At 37.1% G+C, this 13,975-nt stretch overlaps 2 pseudogenes; both read left to right on the top strand.

Annotated features, from left to right (window-relative positions):
* Window positions 1-319: 319 nt before the first annotated feature.
* LOC149252306 (cytochrome P450 750A1 pseudogene) lies at window positions 320-1,156 on the top strand (annotated as a pseudogene).
* A 49-nt stretch (window positions 1,157-1,205) lies between these two features.
* LOC149252307 (cytochrome P450 750A1 pseudogene) lies at window positions 1,206-1,712 on the top strand (annotated as a pseudogene).
* Window positions 1,713-13,975: the final 12,263 nt, after the last annotated feature.

The following is a 13,975-nucleotide window of genomic DNA, read 5'->3' on the forward strand; positions in this document are numbered from 1 at the left end:
AAATTGACTTATCATATTGTAATACAAATGAAAATGTCGCTGACATATTCACCAAGCCGCTTGGAAAGGCTAAATTTGAAATATGTAGAGGTAAGTTGTGCATTGTAGAAAATCCAAATTATGTTGTAAGCCTAGCTGAGACTTAGACCAACAGGAAAGTTAACATGTAGATTGTGATTAAGGGGAGGTGTCAAGCATTAATCACGATCGGCACCGCTCACTGTTCAGACGGTGCCGATCACTATTCAGTAGTCGGCTAATCTGGTGCAGTTATTGTGTATCCGTAGCTACAAATGTGTATAAATTGCCAAGCTCAGTAATGAACCGATCAAGTTTTTTGAGTGCTTTTGTTCTCTTATATCTTGCAGAAAAATATGGCCCCGTCATGTTTCTGCGCTTTGGCTCTAACCCCACTGTGGTCGTTTCATCTTCTGAGATGGCTAAGCACTTTCTCAAAACACACGATTTGGTCTTTGCCAACCGGCTTCTAACAAAGACCGCAAAATACTTATCCTACGATTTCAAGGGTTTGATAGTGACTCCCTATAGAGATTATTGGAAATACGTGAGAAAAATATGCGTTACAGAATTGCTGGCTCCCAGAAGAATTGAGTTCTTCAAGGATGTCCAAGAAGAAGAGGTATCTTCCATGATCCATTCCATTTGGGGGGAGAGTGAGAGTGGCACAATTGTCGTGAATGTCAGCAATGCCTTCTTTACCCACACCACCAATATAATTTGGCGAATGTTAGTGACGAAGAAATTTTGTAACAATGATTTGGGTAGCAGTGGCGAAAGATTCAGGGATCTAGTGTTAGAAGGGTCAGCTGTGGCGGGATCTTTTAACATTGGAAACTTTGTTCCTTCTTTGGATTGGCTTGATTTGCAAGGTAAAAATCGACGAATAAAGAAGGCCAACAAAATATTTGATGCATTTGTTGAGAAAGTAATAGATGACCATATGGATCATGGCATGGATTCAACCTCAAATGGCCAGACAAAGGCAAAGGCAGAATATGGTAAAGTCTTCGTCGATGTACTTCTTCAGATCCAGAGTGATAAGACGGACGACAAGATCACGCGAGAAACCATCAAGGCAATTATGTTTGTAAGTCTCTCGGGCCTCGTTTTCTCTTTCAGTTTTCTACTAACATGAGAAATGAGTTGAATTTGTATGGATTTGTCAAGACATGTTCGCCTCCGGAATGGAGACGACGGCCATTACCTTAGAATGGGCAATGAGTGAGGTGCTCAGACATCCCCATGCAATGAAGAGGTTGCAGGAAGAAATTGAATGTACAATTGGAAAACATGCCAAAGTTAAGGAGTCAGAAGTAGCAAGCATGAAATACCTCCACAGTGTGGTCAGAGAGACGTTACGATTATACCTAGCAGGGCCGCCAGGCATTCCTCGTGAATCTGCAGAGGGCATTACAGTAGGAGAATATCATATACCTAAAAAAACAATGTTATTGGTGAATCTATGGGCGATAGGAAGGGATCCTAATGTATGGGGAAAAGATGCTTCAGAGTTCAAACCGGAAAGATTTATGGAGGAATTCAGTGGACACAATGATTATACGGACATAACAAGTACACAAGACTTGAGGATGCTTCCATTTGGGGCAAGAAGGAGAGGATGCCTAGGGGCCCCTTTGGCTATTCCCACTATTTCGCTTGCATTAGCTCAGTTGGTGGACATTTTTAACTAGAGAGTTGAAGGTGATCCGTCCCAACTGGATATGAAGGAAGCACATGCAATGTCTATTCCCAGAGAAATTCCTCTCTTTGCGTTTCCAAGCTTGAGGTTACCACTGAGTTGTGTTTTGAATTTGGTAAATTAGGTTTGGGGTAGCCCGGGTCTTCCCGCCATCCTTAGTAGTTTGTTTAATTTGTTGTTTTGCTTGGTTGTGTGAGATGTTATGGCGATGTATTGTGCTTAGTGCTTCTGTTAGACGTTATGGCGATGATGATGAGAATTGCATTATGCTTAAATAAATTGGGTAAATACCGAGGTAACTTTCCTAACTTTCATATGAGTATCGATATTGATGAGCCCCAATGTTTTGATTGATTTATGATCATGTTCCTTACTTAGTGGTTAATATTACATTTATACTCATATTGCTGAGCCCCAATGTTTTGATTGATTTATGATCATGTTCCTTACGTAGTGGTTAATATTACATTTTCTTTTTCCTTTTCCTACATATATATTGTGCATTGTTATAATTTATTTTGTCGGGTGAAAGCCAATTAGTATGTATTTTAATATTAAAAATTTAATTTTTATTATGCATTATATATTTGCGTGTTGTTTATTAATATATATTTAAAAAATTACTTATCTCCAGTTTATGTTATAAATTTTTAATAATTTAGTATATATCATAATAAAAACTGTCAACAAAGTTGTTTATAATGTACTTTATTCTCTTCTTAAGAGAGAATAAATCAATAATTAAGTTATAAGAGTTATTTCTAAAAATATTAGCAGTCATATAGGGCCGGAAAAAATTCTATTAGAAAGTGAACCCAATATTGTTGTTTTTCCTTCGAAGTTAACCCATTAAAGATAAACAGAGGGAGCTTTGAAATGAGGATGAGGTTGATATGATGTTATAAATTATGTTTCTTTCCGGAATTCCCGGAGCTGTTGTATGCAACTTATTTATTTTTCAGCATCTTCTCGTTGTTTTTGGCTTAGAAATCAAACGAAAGCAGAATCTGATACCTATGTATATCTATGTTCTTCTATCCAAAAATTTTAATTAAATTATCTATATTCTCTTTTAATTAAATTGAAAAGTAGAAAAAACATAGAGTTTAGTTTGATATAAATTTAATCTTTCTCTTTCTCTCATTACTATATAATTAGATATAAATTTAATCTCTCTATCTCTTATTACTATATAATTATTACTACGTAACACGCATAAAATAAAAATAACCAAGTGGTTGCTATATATAAAAATCGCCTTCTACTCCAAAATCAATATAGTCCCGTAATTACTTTAACGAAGACTTCTATATATTTTGTCGGTAGAATCCAATTTATCTAGAACAACCTATTGATGAGGCAATCAAATAATTTTTTCCCATTAGAATTCCATTATGTTAATCTATTCGGTGTCCCAAGGTTTAGAAAATAAATACTATGTTTTAACTCTAAATTGGGAGCCCTCACAGCAACATTGTGATGCGAGGTGTTATTTTACTTATCTCTAACCAAATTTGTAATTGTTTTGTATTCCTCTCGATTGAGTAACTATTATGGTATTATTTTATTGCAATTATGGTATCCATTTTAGTTATAATTTGTTTATAGCTAGATTATATTTACTAATATTTTGCCTCTGTGGCATGGTATCTATTTTAGTTATAATTTGTTTGTAGTTAAATTATATTTATTAATATTTTGCATTTATGATATTCATTAGTTTTAATATGTTTTCTATTAGTATTAAATATGATTGATATACAATTCAATGATTTGATTGTTAAGTTTACGAAAGATACATACTCTACTTTTCCTAGTTTTCAACCTGTGTTTTCTTAAGAGAAAACACATGCTCTTAACCATTAGGCTCACTCAAACTATATCAACCACACTAATCTATATTTATATATTTATAATTATTATATTATATATTAATATAATATTATGTTATTACATAATATTATATTAATATATTGATAGTTATACTTCAAACTACTATATAAATAACATATAACATAATATTAGCATTAATTTATTATTAATAATACTTATTTATCTCTTACCATTATGTTATAGCAAATAATTATTACACATTGATTAATATATACACACTATATATTTAACTTTTATATATATATATATATATATATTCAAATTCAAACTTCTATGATCCATTTTTTAAATATTTGAAATACTTTCGCAAGATATTACATTTAGAAATATTTCTGAATGTGATTTCTTCTGAATATATATATGAATTAACCTGACAATTAATAAACAGAAAACATTACTATTATAAATCTAAAAGATTTATATTATAATCCCAACGGATTAATAAATCCAAGAGATTGTTAATATTATAAATCCAAGGGATTAACATTATAAACCCAAGGGAATAACATTAAAAACCCTTGGGATTAATGTTGTAACCCCAACAAATTAATAAACCCAAAGGATAAATAAATCCATGAAATTGCTAATACTATAATCCCAAGAGATTAATATTATAAACCCAATGGATTAATATTATAAACCCTAGGGATTAATAAACCCAACATACTAATATTAAAAATCCAAACGAGTAATATTATAAACACTTGGGATTTATATTATAAACGCAATATATTAATAAACTGAAGGGATTAATAGTCTAAACCCAAAAAATTATTAATATTTTAAACCTAAGGGATTAACATTATCAACGCAAAGCATTCATATTAAAAAACCTTAGGATTAATATTAAAAACCCAAAAGATTAATATTATAAACAAAGGGAATAATAAACCCAAGAGATTAATATTATAAACTCAAGGAATTAATAAACCACATTGCAATGTTAATTATGTCATGCTTTAAAATATAACTATTAATATATTAATATAATATTATATAATAACATAATCTTATATTAATATATAATACAATATTAATATAATAGCCACATAAATATATAATAATGTGGTTGAGCGTATATTAACCATATTTTCTAGTGCGGTTGTGTAACGCCTCGCAGGTCCGTGCGAAGGCGCGCGCCCCTCCCGCTTGAAAATCGACTAACTATTGAAGAGCGAGCACTCCAAACGACAAAGGCACGAGTTAAAGTGCGCGCGGCTGTGAAAGGGCGCTCGCTCATTTATAAGGTGGACAGGCAGCTCGCCACACAACAAGCCGACCAAGGTATGCATTACGCGTTGGGGCAAGCCAACGACAATTGGCACGAAGGTTGGGCATTCTAATTATAAAAGTAAAGGTCGGCCACATGAAGGACGACGTACCAAGAGTGCGTATATATACTTGAAGACGCACGTTCATTTGGCATCGAATCACATGTTCATCACATTCTCTCATACGCATAAGAGGAGTAAAGCTGCGCAGGGGTAAAAGAGGCTACGCATATCTCATGCGTAGGTCTTCTAAGGTGCAGTTTTGGGTTTTATGCCGGTTGGAGTGTGATAAGCGTGCCGGGGTTCGAGATATGTGTGCAGGACTTCGTAGGAAGGTTGAGAGGCTCGGGTGAGCACTTCTTCTTCTTGCGCAAGGGTGCACACGGTTGTAAAGCAGGTTGCTTATATTGTAAAATTATTCTAAGTATTGGCTTGGAGCTTGCCAAGCATACTTGTATTGTAATATTGAAGAAACTACTATAATATATTGTTGGGCAGACATTCTGGGAGTTGCCCCTCCCTTTATACTTGCTTATTGTTGATGTTCTCGGTTTATTGTTCATGGTTAATAATTGAGAATGGTCTTCACTAAAGTATAAAGGATAATGCTTTATTCAGTTGCAAAAACATAAGCTAAGTATGTTCATGTTGAAGTAGGCGTAGTCCACGGGTGTTAGTATTGTTAAAAAGAAAGCGCTCGGTGGTGCCGCACCTCGCTACAAGCGGTTGGAAGATCACCGCAGGTGTAGGGGCGTGACAGTTGGTATCAGAGCTCGGTCAGGAGCTGGTGGAGCAAGTGTGAGGACACTTGGAAATTGATGACAAGTGAAGCCGATGCAGATAAGATTATGGAGAAATCATGGATGAATAGTCTGGGTTTCGTAGACTTGATGGTTCATGGCAAGACCATTCAAGCTCTGGTAGACACAGGTGCTACACATAACTTTATGACAACACGGTTAGCAAAAGAGGCTGGGCTGACATCTAATATGGAGGTCAAGGCAGTAAACTCTAGAGCTAAGGTGGCAGGTTTGGTACACGATGTACCTGTATAGATGGGAGAATGGAAGGGTCAGTTGGACTTCATAGTGATGGAGATGAATGACTTCGATGTGATACTTGGACAAGAATTCTTGAAGGGCAACAAGGCTATTGTTGTCCCCTTCTGTGATGAAGATGTTGCAAACACGACTATGATGGAGGATGAACTTGAGGTTGATCAAGTTGAACCAGGGTCGTGCAGTTTGTCAACATGGATGGATGAGGTCACTCACATGGAGGAGCCTCATGATGATGAAGTAAGTATTGATACTTGTGTTTCATTTGGGCATTTGGAAGATGGACCATGTGCAGGGAAGGGCAAAGCCAGTTTGCCAAGGCAAGAGGACATCTTACCATGGATGACTATGATGGAACCTTGTATGGAAGAGCAAGGATTGTCAGTTGTTGGAAAGCTTGTTGGGGTTACTTGTGACCTTATGATGAAAGGTGCAAGGACCCGGGACAAGGGTGGAACTTGATGATCGTTGTGGAAGAATGAGTCATGCTTTAGCCACATGAATTGGCTAAGTGCCCGGCATGACTCATGGACAGATTGAGGAGGGCACACACTTGTGATGTTTTGGGTGGACTTCTCATGGCCGAGACCAAGAGCAAGTCTTGGTGGACACTTTGGTGGAGGAGCTATGGTGAAGGAACTCATGACATGATGATGATGAGATGGTTGGGTGACCGAGTTCACTAAACCGAAGATCGAAGACTTGGATGAGATGACCAGATGTTGTGATGTGTCTACTTGGTTGGACTACATGGGCAGCTTAGTCATGGACATCAGGTTGGAGACTTGAAGACATGAAGCACGGCAGACCTATGCAAGGACATTGTGTGGAAGCACTTGTAGAGATGTCAAGGGACATCCAAAGAGGAGTGCTAAGGCAGGAATGTTATGCAGGAGGACTTGCTAGTGTAACATGGGAACTTGAGGATGGCACATTGCAGATGATGAAGAGGACTTCATGGACCTGAATGGGGCACATCAAGAGTTGGTAAGATTGAAGACTTGAATGGACTTGTGAGCAGCTATGGAGCATTCCTACTACATGGGGAGCTGAGGCATCTTGTATGCTTGCTAAGATGTTGGTTGGGGATGGGTTATGGAGCTCATGAGGACATGAGATTGTTGTGACTTTTAGGGACTTCATGTATGGTGGACTTTGAGGATCTAATGCATTGAGGAGCTGAGGTCAGGAGACTTTGATGCAGTATGGGATGCATACTTTCAAAGTACATGTATGGGCATGGCTTGGAAGAGTGACTTGATGTAGAGGATCGTTATGAGACACTTTGAGGTGATGGAGTTACAACGATGATGATGATGATGCTTTGGTGATACACTTGAGCATGGGTTGAGCCGAGACTCAACTACTTTCTACACATGGGAGCTGATTTGATCGAGGATCATGGGCAGCACATGGATAGATGAGACAAGTGCATACTTGTTTCTATGGAGACTTGAGGATGGCACATTGCAGATGATGAAGAGGCTTCATGGACCTGAATGGGGCACATCGAGAGTTGGTTTGAGGAGATGGTCTCTTCACATGGAGGAGACACACATATGGACAACATGTTGCAGATGAGATGGATGGAGTTTCCATGGACCTGAGCATGGATTATGGAGATACATACTTTGGTATGGGGAGCTTAGTGGCAGTGGTCATTAGGCCGAGACATAGTGGAGAAAGAGTCTCTACATATGTTGCAAGGATGTTCGCCTTGCGAAGAGGAGTTCACATCACAGATGAGTGATGATCTTGGTGGATGGCTACCGAGATGGTATGTTGTCGAGGACGACAATGATTTCCAGTGGGGGAGAATGTAACGCCTCGCAGGTCCGTGTGAAGGCGCGCGCCCCTCCTGCTTGAAAATCGACTAACTATTGAAGAGCGAGCACTCCAAACGACGAAGGCACGAGTTAAAGTGCGTGCGGCTGTGAAAGGGCGCTCGCTCGTTTATAAGGTGGACAGGCAGCTCGCCACACAACAAGCCGACCAACGTATGCATTACGCGTTGGGGCAAGCCGACGACAATTGGCACGAAGGTTGGGCGTTCTAATTATAAAAGTAAAGGTCGGCCGCATGAAGGACGACGTACCAAGAGTGCGTATATATACTTGAAGACACACATTCATTTGGCATCGAATCACACGTTCATCACATTCTCTCATACGCATAAGAGGAGTAAAGCTGCGCAGGGGTAAAAGAGGCTACGAATATCTCATGCGTAGGTCTTCTAAGGTTCAGTTTTGGGTTTTATGCCGGTTGGAGTGTGATAAGCGTGCCGGGGTTCGAGATATGTGTGCAGGACTTCGTAGGAAGGTTGAGAGGCTCGGGTGAGCACTTCTTCTTCTTGCGCAAGGGTGCACACGGTTGTAAAGCAGGTTGCTTATATTGTAAAATTATTCTAAGTATTGGCTTGGAGCTTGCCAAGCATACTTGTATTGTAATATTGAAGAAACTATTATAATATATTGTTGGGCAGACTTTCTTGGAGTTGCCCCTCCCTTTATACTTGCTTATTGTTTATGTTCTCGGTTTATTGTTCATGGTTAATAATTGAGAATGGTCTTCACTAAAGTATAAAGGATAATGCTTTATTCAGTTGCAAAAACATAAGCTAAGTATGTTCATGTTGAAGTAGGCGTAGTCCACGGGTGTTAGTATTGTTAAAAAGAAAGCGCTCGGTGGTGCCGCACCTCGCTACAAGCGGTTGGAAGATCACCGCAGGTGTAGGGGCGTGACAGGTTGTATATGTGCTTGATATACTCTTATCGATGTATATCAACCAAATTAGTAAATGTGGTCGTGCTTGTAAAATATAAAATTTCTACCTTCTGAATCTTTCTAGGAATTTATGTCAAATATTTTACAATTTGGTCTAAGATATCAGTTTCTTTTAACACACTAAGAAAAATAATTGCAATAATGATTTGTTTGAAATAAAGGTACGTGCATGCCAAAATGATGAAATGATGAGATGTTGTTGCTTGATAATTACCTTACCTTTCTAGTTTGAATATAATTTATTCAAGCAATTGCACTCCACGAAAAGGAGAATTCATGTTTCATTGATCTAATATTAGGAAACCACACCCAAAGATTCATCCAAAATTATAAATTCCATTTATAATTATTTTCCTAACCTTAATTATATTAGACTTAAGTCTATATAAAATTATAACTATTATACAAGGAGTTATATATATATATATATATATATTATATATATATATATATATATATATATATATATATATATATATATATATATATATATAACCAAATTATTACAAACAAAATGTTATAATATTATATTTGGGGTTGATAATACTACAAATCTATGCTATAAATAAAATGGCATAAACGAATGTTATAATCTAAATATTATAAACCCCAATATTATAATCAAATGTTATAAACCCACATGTTATAATTATATATTATAAACTAAAAATTATAAAACCGAATATTATAATCTCAATATTAAACAAAATATTATAAACCTTAATTTTAAACCCTAATTTTTTAATGTTGAAATGTGATGTTGGATAAATTGCAATGTAATGTAACATTGAATCAACTATTGTCACATTACAACAAAACTTGATCATGGTGAACAATTTAGTAATGACTATAAAGGTTGGCCTTTTTTGACTTTGTTGACTAATGTGGCTGACTATGTTTCACCGTTAATACTAATACTAATAATAATAATAATAATAATAATAATAATAGGAAATTATGTTTGATTGAAATTGAGAGTGTTCACTCTCAAACATAGTCAACAAACATAGTCAAACATTGTCAACCGCAATAGTAAATGTGGTTGTCTAATTTTGTAATGTCGCAATGTGAAACTGGATAAGTTGCAATGTAATGTAATATTGTGACAATGATTGCCACATTGTGGCAATGTTTGTCCCAATAGGACGTTGGATAGATTTTTATACCAATATGTTATAAACCCCATTGTTACTAAAAAATGTTATAAACTCCAATGTTATAAACCAAATTGTGACAATCACACCCAAGGTCCTCGCATAAGCTGCATTGTAAATATATTGTACATATTATGCAATATTTGAAATCAAGAAAAGGGGGCTAAGTCGAAGGGACACATATTCTAGAGTTGGAGAAGAGGATTTATTTCTTGGGATGTTATGGTTGCTTGTCCAGATAAAGAAACCTGAATTATAAGAAATCCATTAAAGTTTGGCTGGTGCATGAATCAATGAATTAGCTCTTCAAATTAAATGGGCTATAAGAGAGAGTACTTAGGCCCATGTTGCTTAAAAAGAAACATAAGGAAAGAGGATAGAGGATTATGAAGGGGATGAAAACTGCTAGGAAACGAGGATGTGACAACAAAGGCAAGTCCAAAAAAAAAGCACGAAAAGGGGGGGAGAAGGCACGATTAAGGGGAATGAAAGGGAGAAAAATTGATTCAAAGAAAGCTATAGGAAGATAGGGGAGAGACACCCATGCAAACCTATGATGTGTAGAGGAACAAAAAGAAGAGATAGAATCGAAGATTCAATGATACCTTGTCAGCAGGAAATGCTGAAGAGAAGAGAAGAGAAGAGAAGGGGATTTGTTCTCTATCCCTTGAGGATGTGGGTTGAGTTACTGGTATCTAGATCCCTGTGACAGCTTGGGGTCCTTAGATGTTTTGGGTTGAGATAGGATCCCTAGATCCCTATAAAAACTTGGGTCCCTCGAGACTATGGGTTGAGCCAAAGGTTTATGGAGCCTTGTAATAACTTGGGTCCCTGGAGGTTGTGGGTTGGGATGGAGTCTCTAGATCCCTATAATAGTTTGGGTCGCCTGGAGGTTGTGGGTTGAGATATTAGACTCTGGATCCTTGTAATAGATTGGGAAGAGGTCATCGTAAAGCATAAGCAAAGGAAGACTTGAACAAAGACTTTTTCTTACTTCCCTATTAGTACAGTGGATTCTGGACTCCCTAAAATAGGGTGAATCATTGTGTGTGCACTTGGGGATGGGACCTCTGGACTCCTTGTGTTGAAAAATAAAGTAGCATTCAACTGATGGGATTGAGGAAGGAGGTGCTCTAGAGTCACTGTTTCAGTTGGCAGCTAGTGTACTAGTCCTAGGAGGCAAGTACCCCCCTAGACTCTAGAATCTTTCTTAGGGATGAAAAACGTAAGTAAATATGTTTTCAACTATCTATGGCTAGGTGGAGAGTCCTAGTCCCAGAATCAGATGCCATGCAATTCCAAATATAAGTATCTGTGTATGCTTTTTTACCTTTTAATGAATCATGTTGCATTGTTGTTGGAAATGGTTCGGGATTCAGGGACTACATTTGTGTTGTTAATGCTTACATGTGTGCTACATCTCAATTTGGATATGTCACTAATATATGTGCTAAATCCAAAATAGAAATGTTGTGTGATAATTCTCTAATGGTAAACGTACAACATTTGATGCATAAATGTACAAATGAACCACATGATAAGAAAGAATAAGCCCTAATGTTGAGCGGAACCTTAATATACATACATGTTTAATAGTATGGAAGGAAGAACATAAATAAATTAACAGAGAAAGAATTGACCACGTTACAGTTCGTAGCTAAAGCCATGAGATCTTGGAATAAAACTTGAAAAATAGTGGATTCTTAGACCCTTTATTAATATAAAGATTACATGGAAGACCCTCTACATAGCATGGTATATATTTACTTGCATTCATTTGTTTGTCAAGTTACAAGTTGTTGTGTTACATGGAAGGAAACGAATAAATGTTGGGGAAAGTTTCCTCTGGGGCCAGTCGAGTCCATCAACTTTACCTAAATTGCCTTCAACCTTGCATTTCTAGCAAGCTAGATAAATATCGTTGGAGTCTTCATGTTTCCAGTGAGGCACTGGGAGGATCTATGTGGCGCCATAGAGTTAATTACAGGGCCAACATGAATTTAGGTACTTTTGTTGTGTGCGAGGAGAGGTGGGAATCTCTCAGGAGCCTGCACTATGCTCGTGGTAGGTAACAGACGCAGAAGTGCTTACACCACAATATATGGATCTCACTATCTGTGGGAAGGGAAGACCCATAGGTTGAGAACCCATTGCAGAATCTACTGTCTAAGCTAAGGAGGGGTAACACCATGGAACACCTTAGATAACCATTAGTATAGTTACAAAACTTTGATATAAATATGGAATTCTATTGGACCCTTGAGACAGAGCGATGGTTGAGAAGACTGGGTTGAGGTAGCCTATGTTGTGGCAGAGCTTGTGTCTGGGGAGATTTCATAGATCCCTATCTAAGACATTGTATGAGGCAAGTCTTAAGTCCCTTCACCGAGTCATGGCGAAAATGATAATGAAGGATTTGTTTTAGTACGAAGGAGAAAAGCCCTAAATTTATAGGAAGGTTAGGTTATATTTATCCCTTTGACGGTCAAAACCCTAATCCAAAAAATATTCCTATTAGTAGGGTTCGATTTCCCCCTTTTCATGATTGATCGGGAGGGTGATGACATGGTCAGAAATATTGGAAGGCCCGGATCACGTAATTTTTTTTAATCAAGTGTCACAGAGACAAATGGAAATAATGTCAGGGTAGGGGACTGTCACATGACAGTGACAACAATTTTCCTGTTTCTTGAGATCATTAAGTCGGAAGGTCGAAAGTCTCAGAAGGGTCAGACCCTGTAAGTAAATTAAAAATCTATAGAGCGTTAGGGACTAGGGATTCAGGGGCCATAAAGAGATGATGACAAGAAAACTTTTCATTCCCCAAATCTATCAATTGGCGGAATTGCGGAGCTACAATGAATAGTTAGCCTGGAAGTATTTTAATAATAATGATGGGGTTGTTGTGTCCATAAGGGAGTGATTTCATTGGTGCGATAACAGTGCAAAGTTTACGTGGCCATCCCAAAAGACTGGAATCCCGTAACTATTTCAGATTGAGTTTTTAAAAGTGATAGGGGTTTTAGGGTAGTGGGATGCCATTAGGAAAATGTGTGGTTAGGCCCGAAAAATGTAGCAGCTTTAGATGGAAGGTTGGAATTCCATAAGGGAATCTTAATTAATAATTTTGCAAGAGTTTTGGTGACCTAGGGTCATGGGATTATATGGATATGAGAGAGCCCAAAATGAAATGAGACTATATCATTGTGATTGTCTCACTGGTATTTTGAGGTTTCAACTAGGCTTTGATTTTGTTGGTTGGGGGAAGCACAAAGTTAAAGGCAGTTGATCAAAAGAAGAAAAGTTCTCTACCCCATTCCTCGAATTTCAAAGAAGGGGTTGGATATGTTACAAAGTGGTATTAAAGCATCCTAGTTCAATACTTGTACTGGATGGCCTTTGTCATAGGCAAGTGATGAGTTTTGGAAAAATAAATAAATTGTTGGGTGATTGTTTAGGTGTTAAATTTGTTCTGAACTATTGATTGTTGCTTGATAATAAACTTGTGATAAGGTGAGTTTTCTGGTAGATAGAAGCTTGGCAAGAGTAGGATGATGATGTGATTATATTATTGTTAATAATTATGCACTCATTGAAAAATTGAATGAATGATGCATATGATTCGTAAATGGGCTTCCACATTAACATGATTGTTTTGTTACAATAGGAATTCCCATGGAAAATCAATGAATGCAAGTTAATGATTATGATTTTTGTGTTTATTTATTATGTTGAAAATTATAATAATGTGTGTGATTGAAAAAAAATCACAAGAAACATAAAACATAGAAGTTACAGTGATGAAGACTCGAATGGTTGAATACAGTTCCAACCAGACACAACATGGAAGTGATGGGGTTAGAGATAATGAAGAAGAGAGATCAGTTGGCCAAGGGGGAGGGAATCACTACCCAGAGTGGATGGACACTTTGAGAAGCCTAAGGGATGAGGTGAGAATATTTAAGGCTGATAATGAGAGGTTGGTAAGAGCCCAAGAAAGGAAATATGAGATCAATGTAGTCATCTTGAAAATTCTCTCAGATTGGCAGAGGCGAAGGCAATATGAAATGAGGGTTGGTCATAGAGAAAGGAAGA

The sequence above is a fragment of the Pinus tabuliformis genome, chromosome 7 (assembly GCF_031772625.1).
Source record: "Pinus tabuliformis cultivar Carrire ecotype Pingquan chromosome 7, CPIR1, whole genome shotgun sequence".
In the NCBI taxonomy this organism is placed as follows: domain Eukaryota; kingdom Viridiplantae; phylum Streptophyta; class Pinopsida; order Pinales; family Pinaceae; genus Pinus; species Pinus tabuliformis.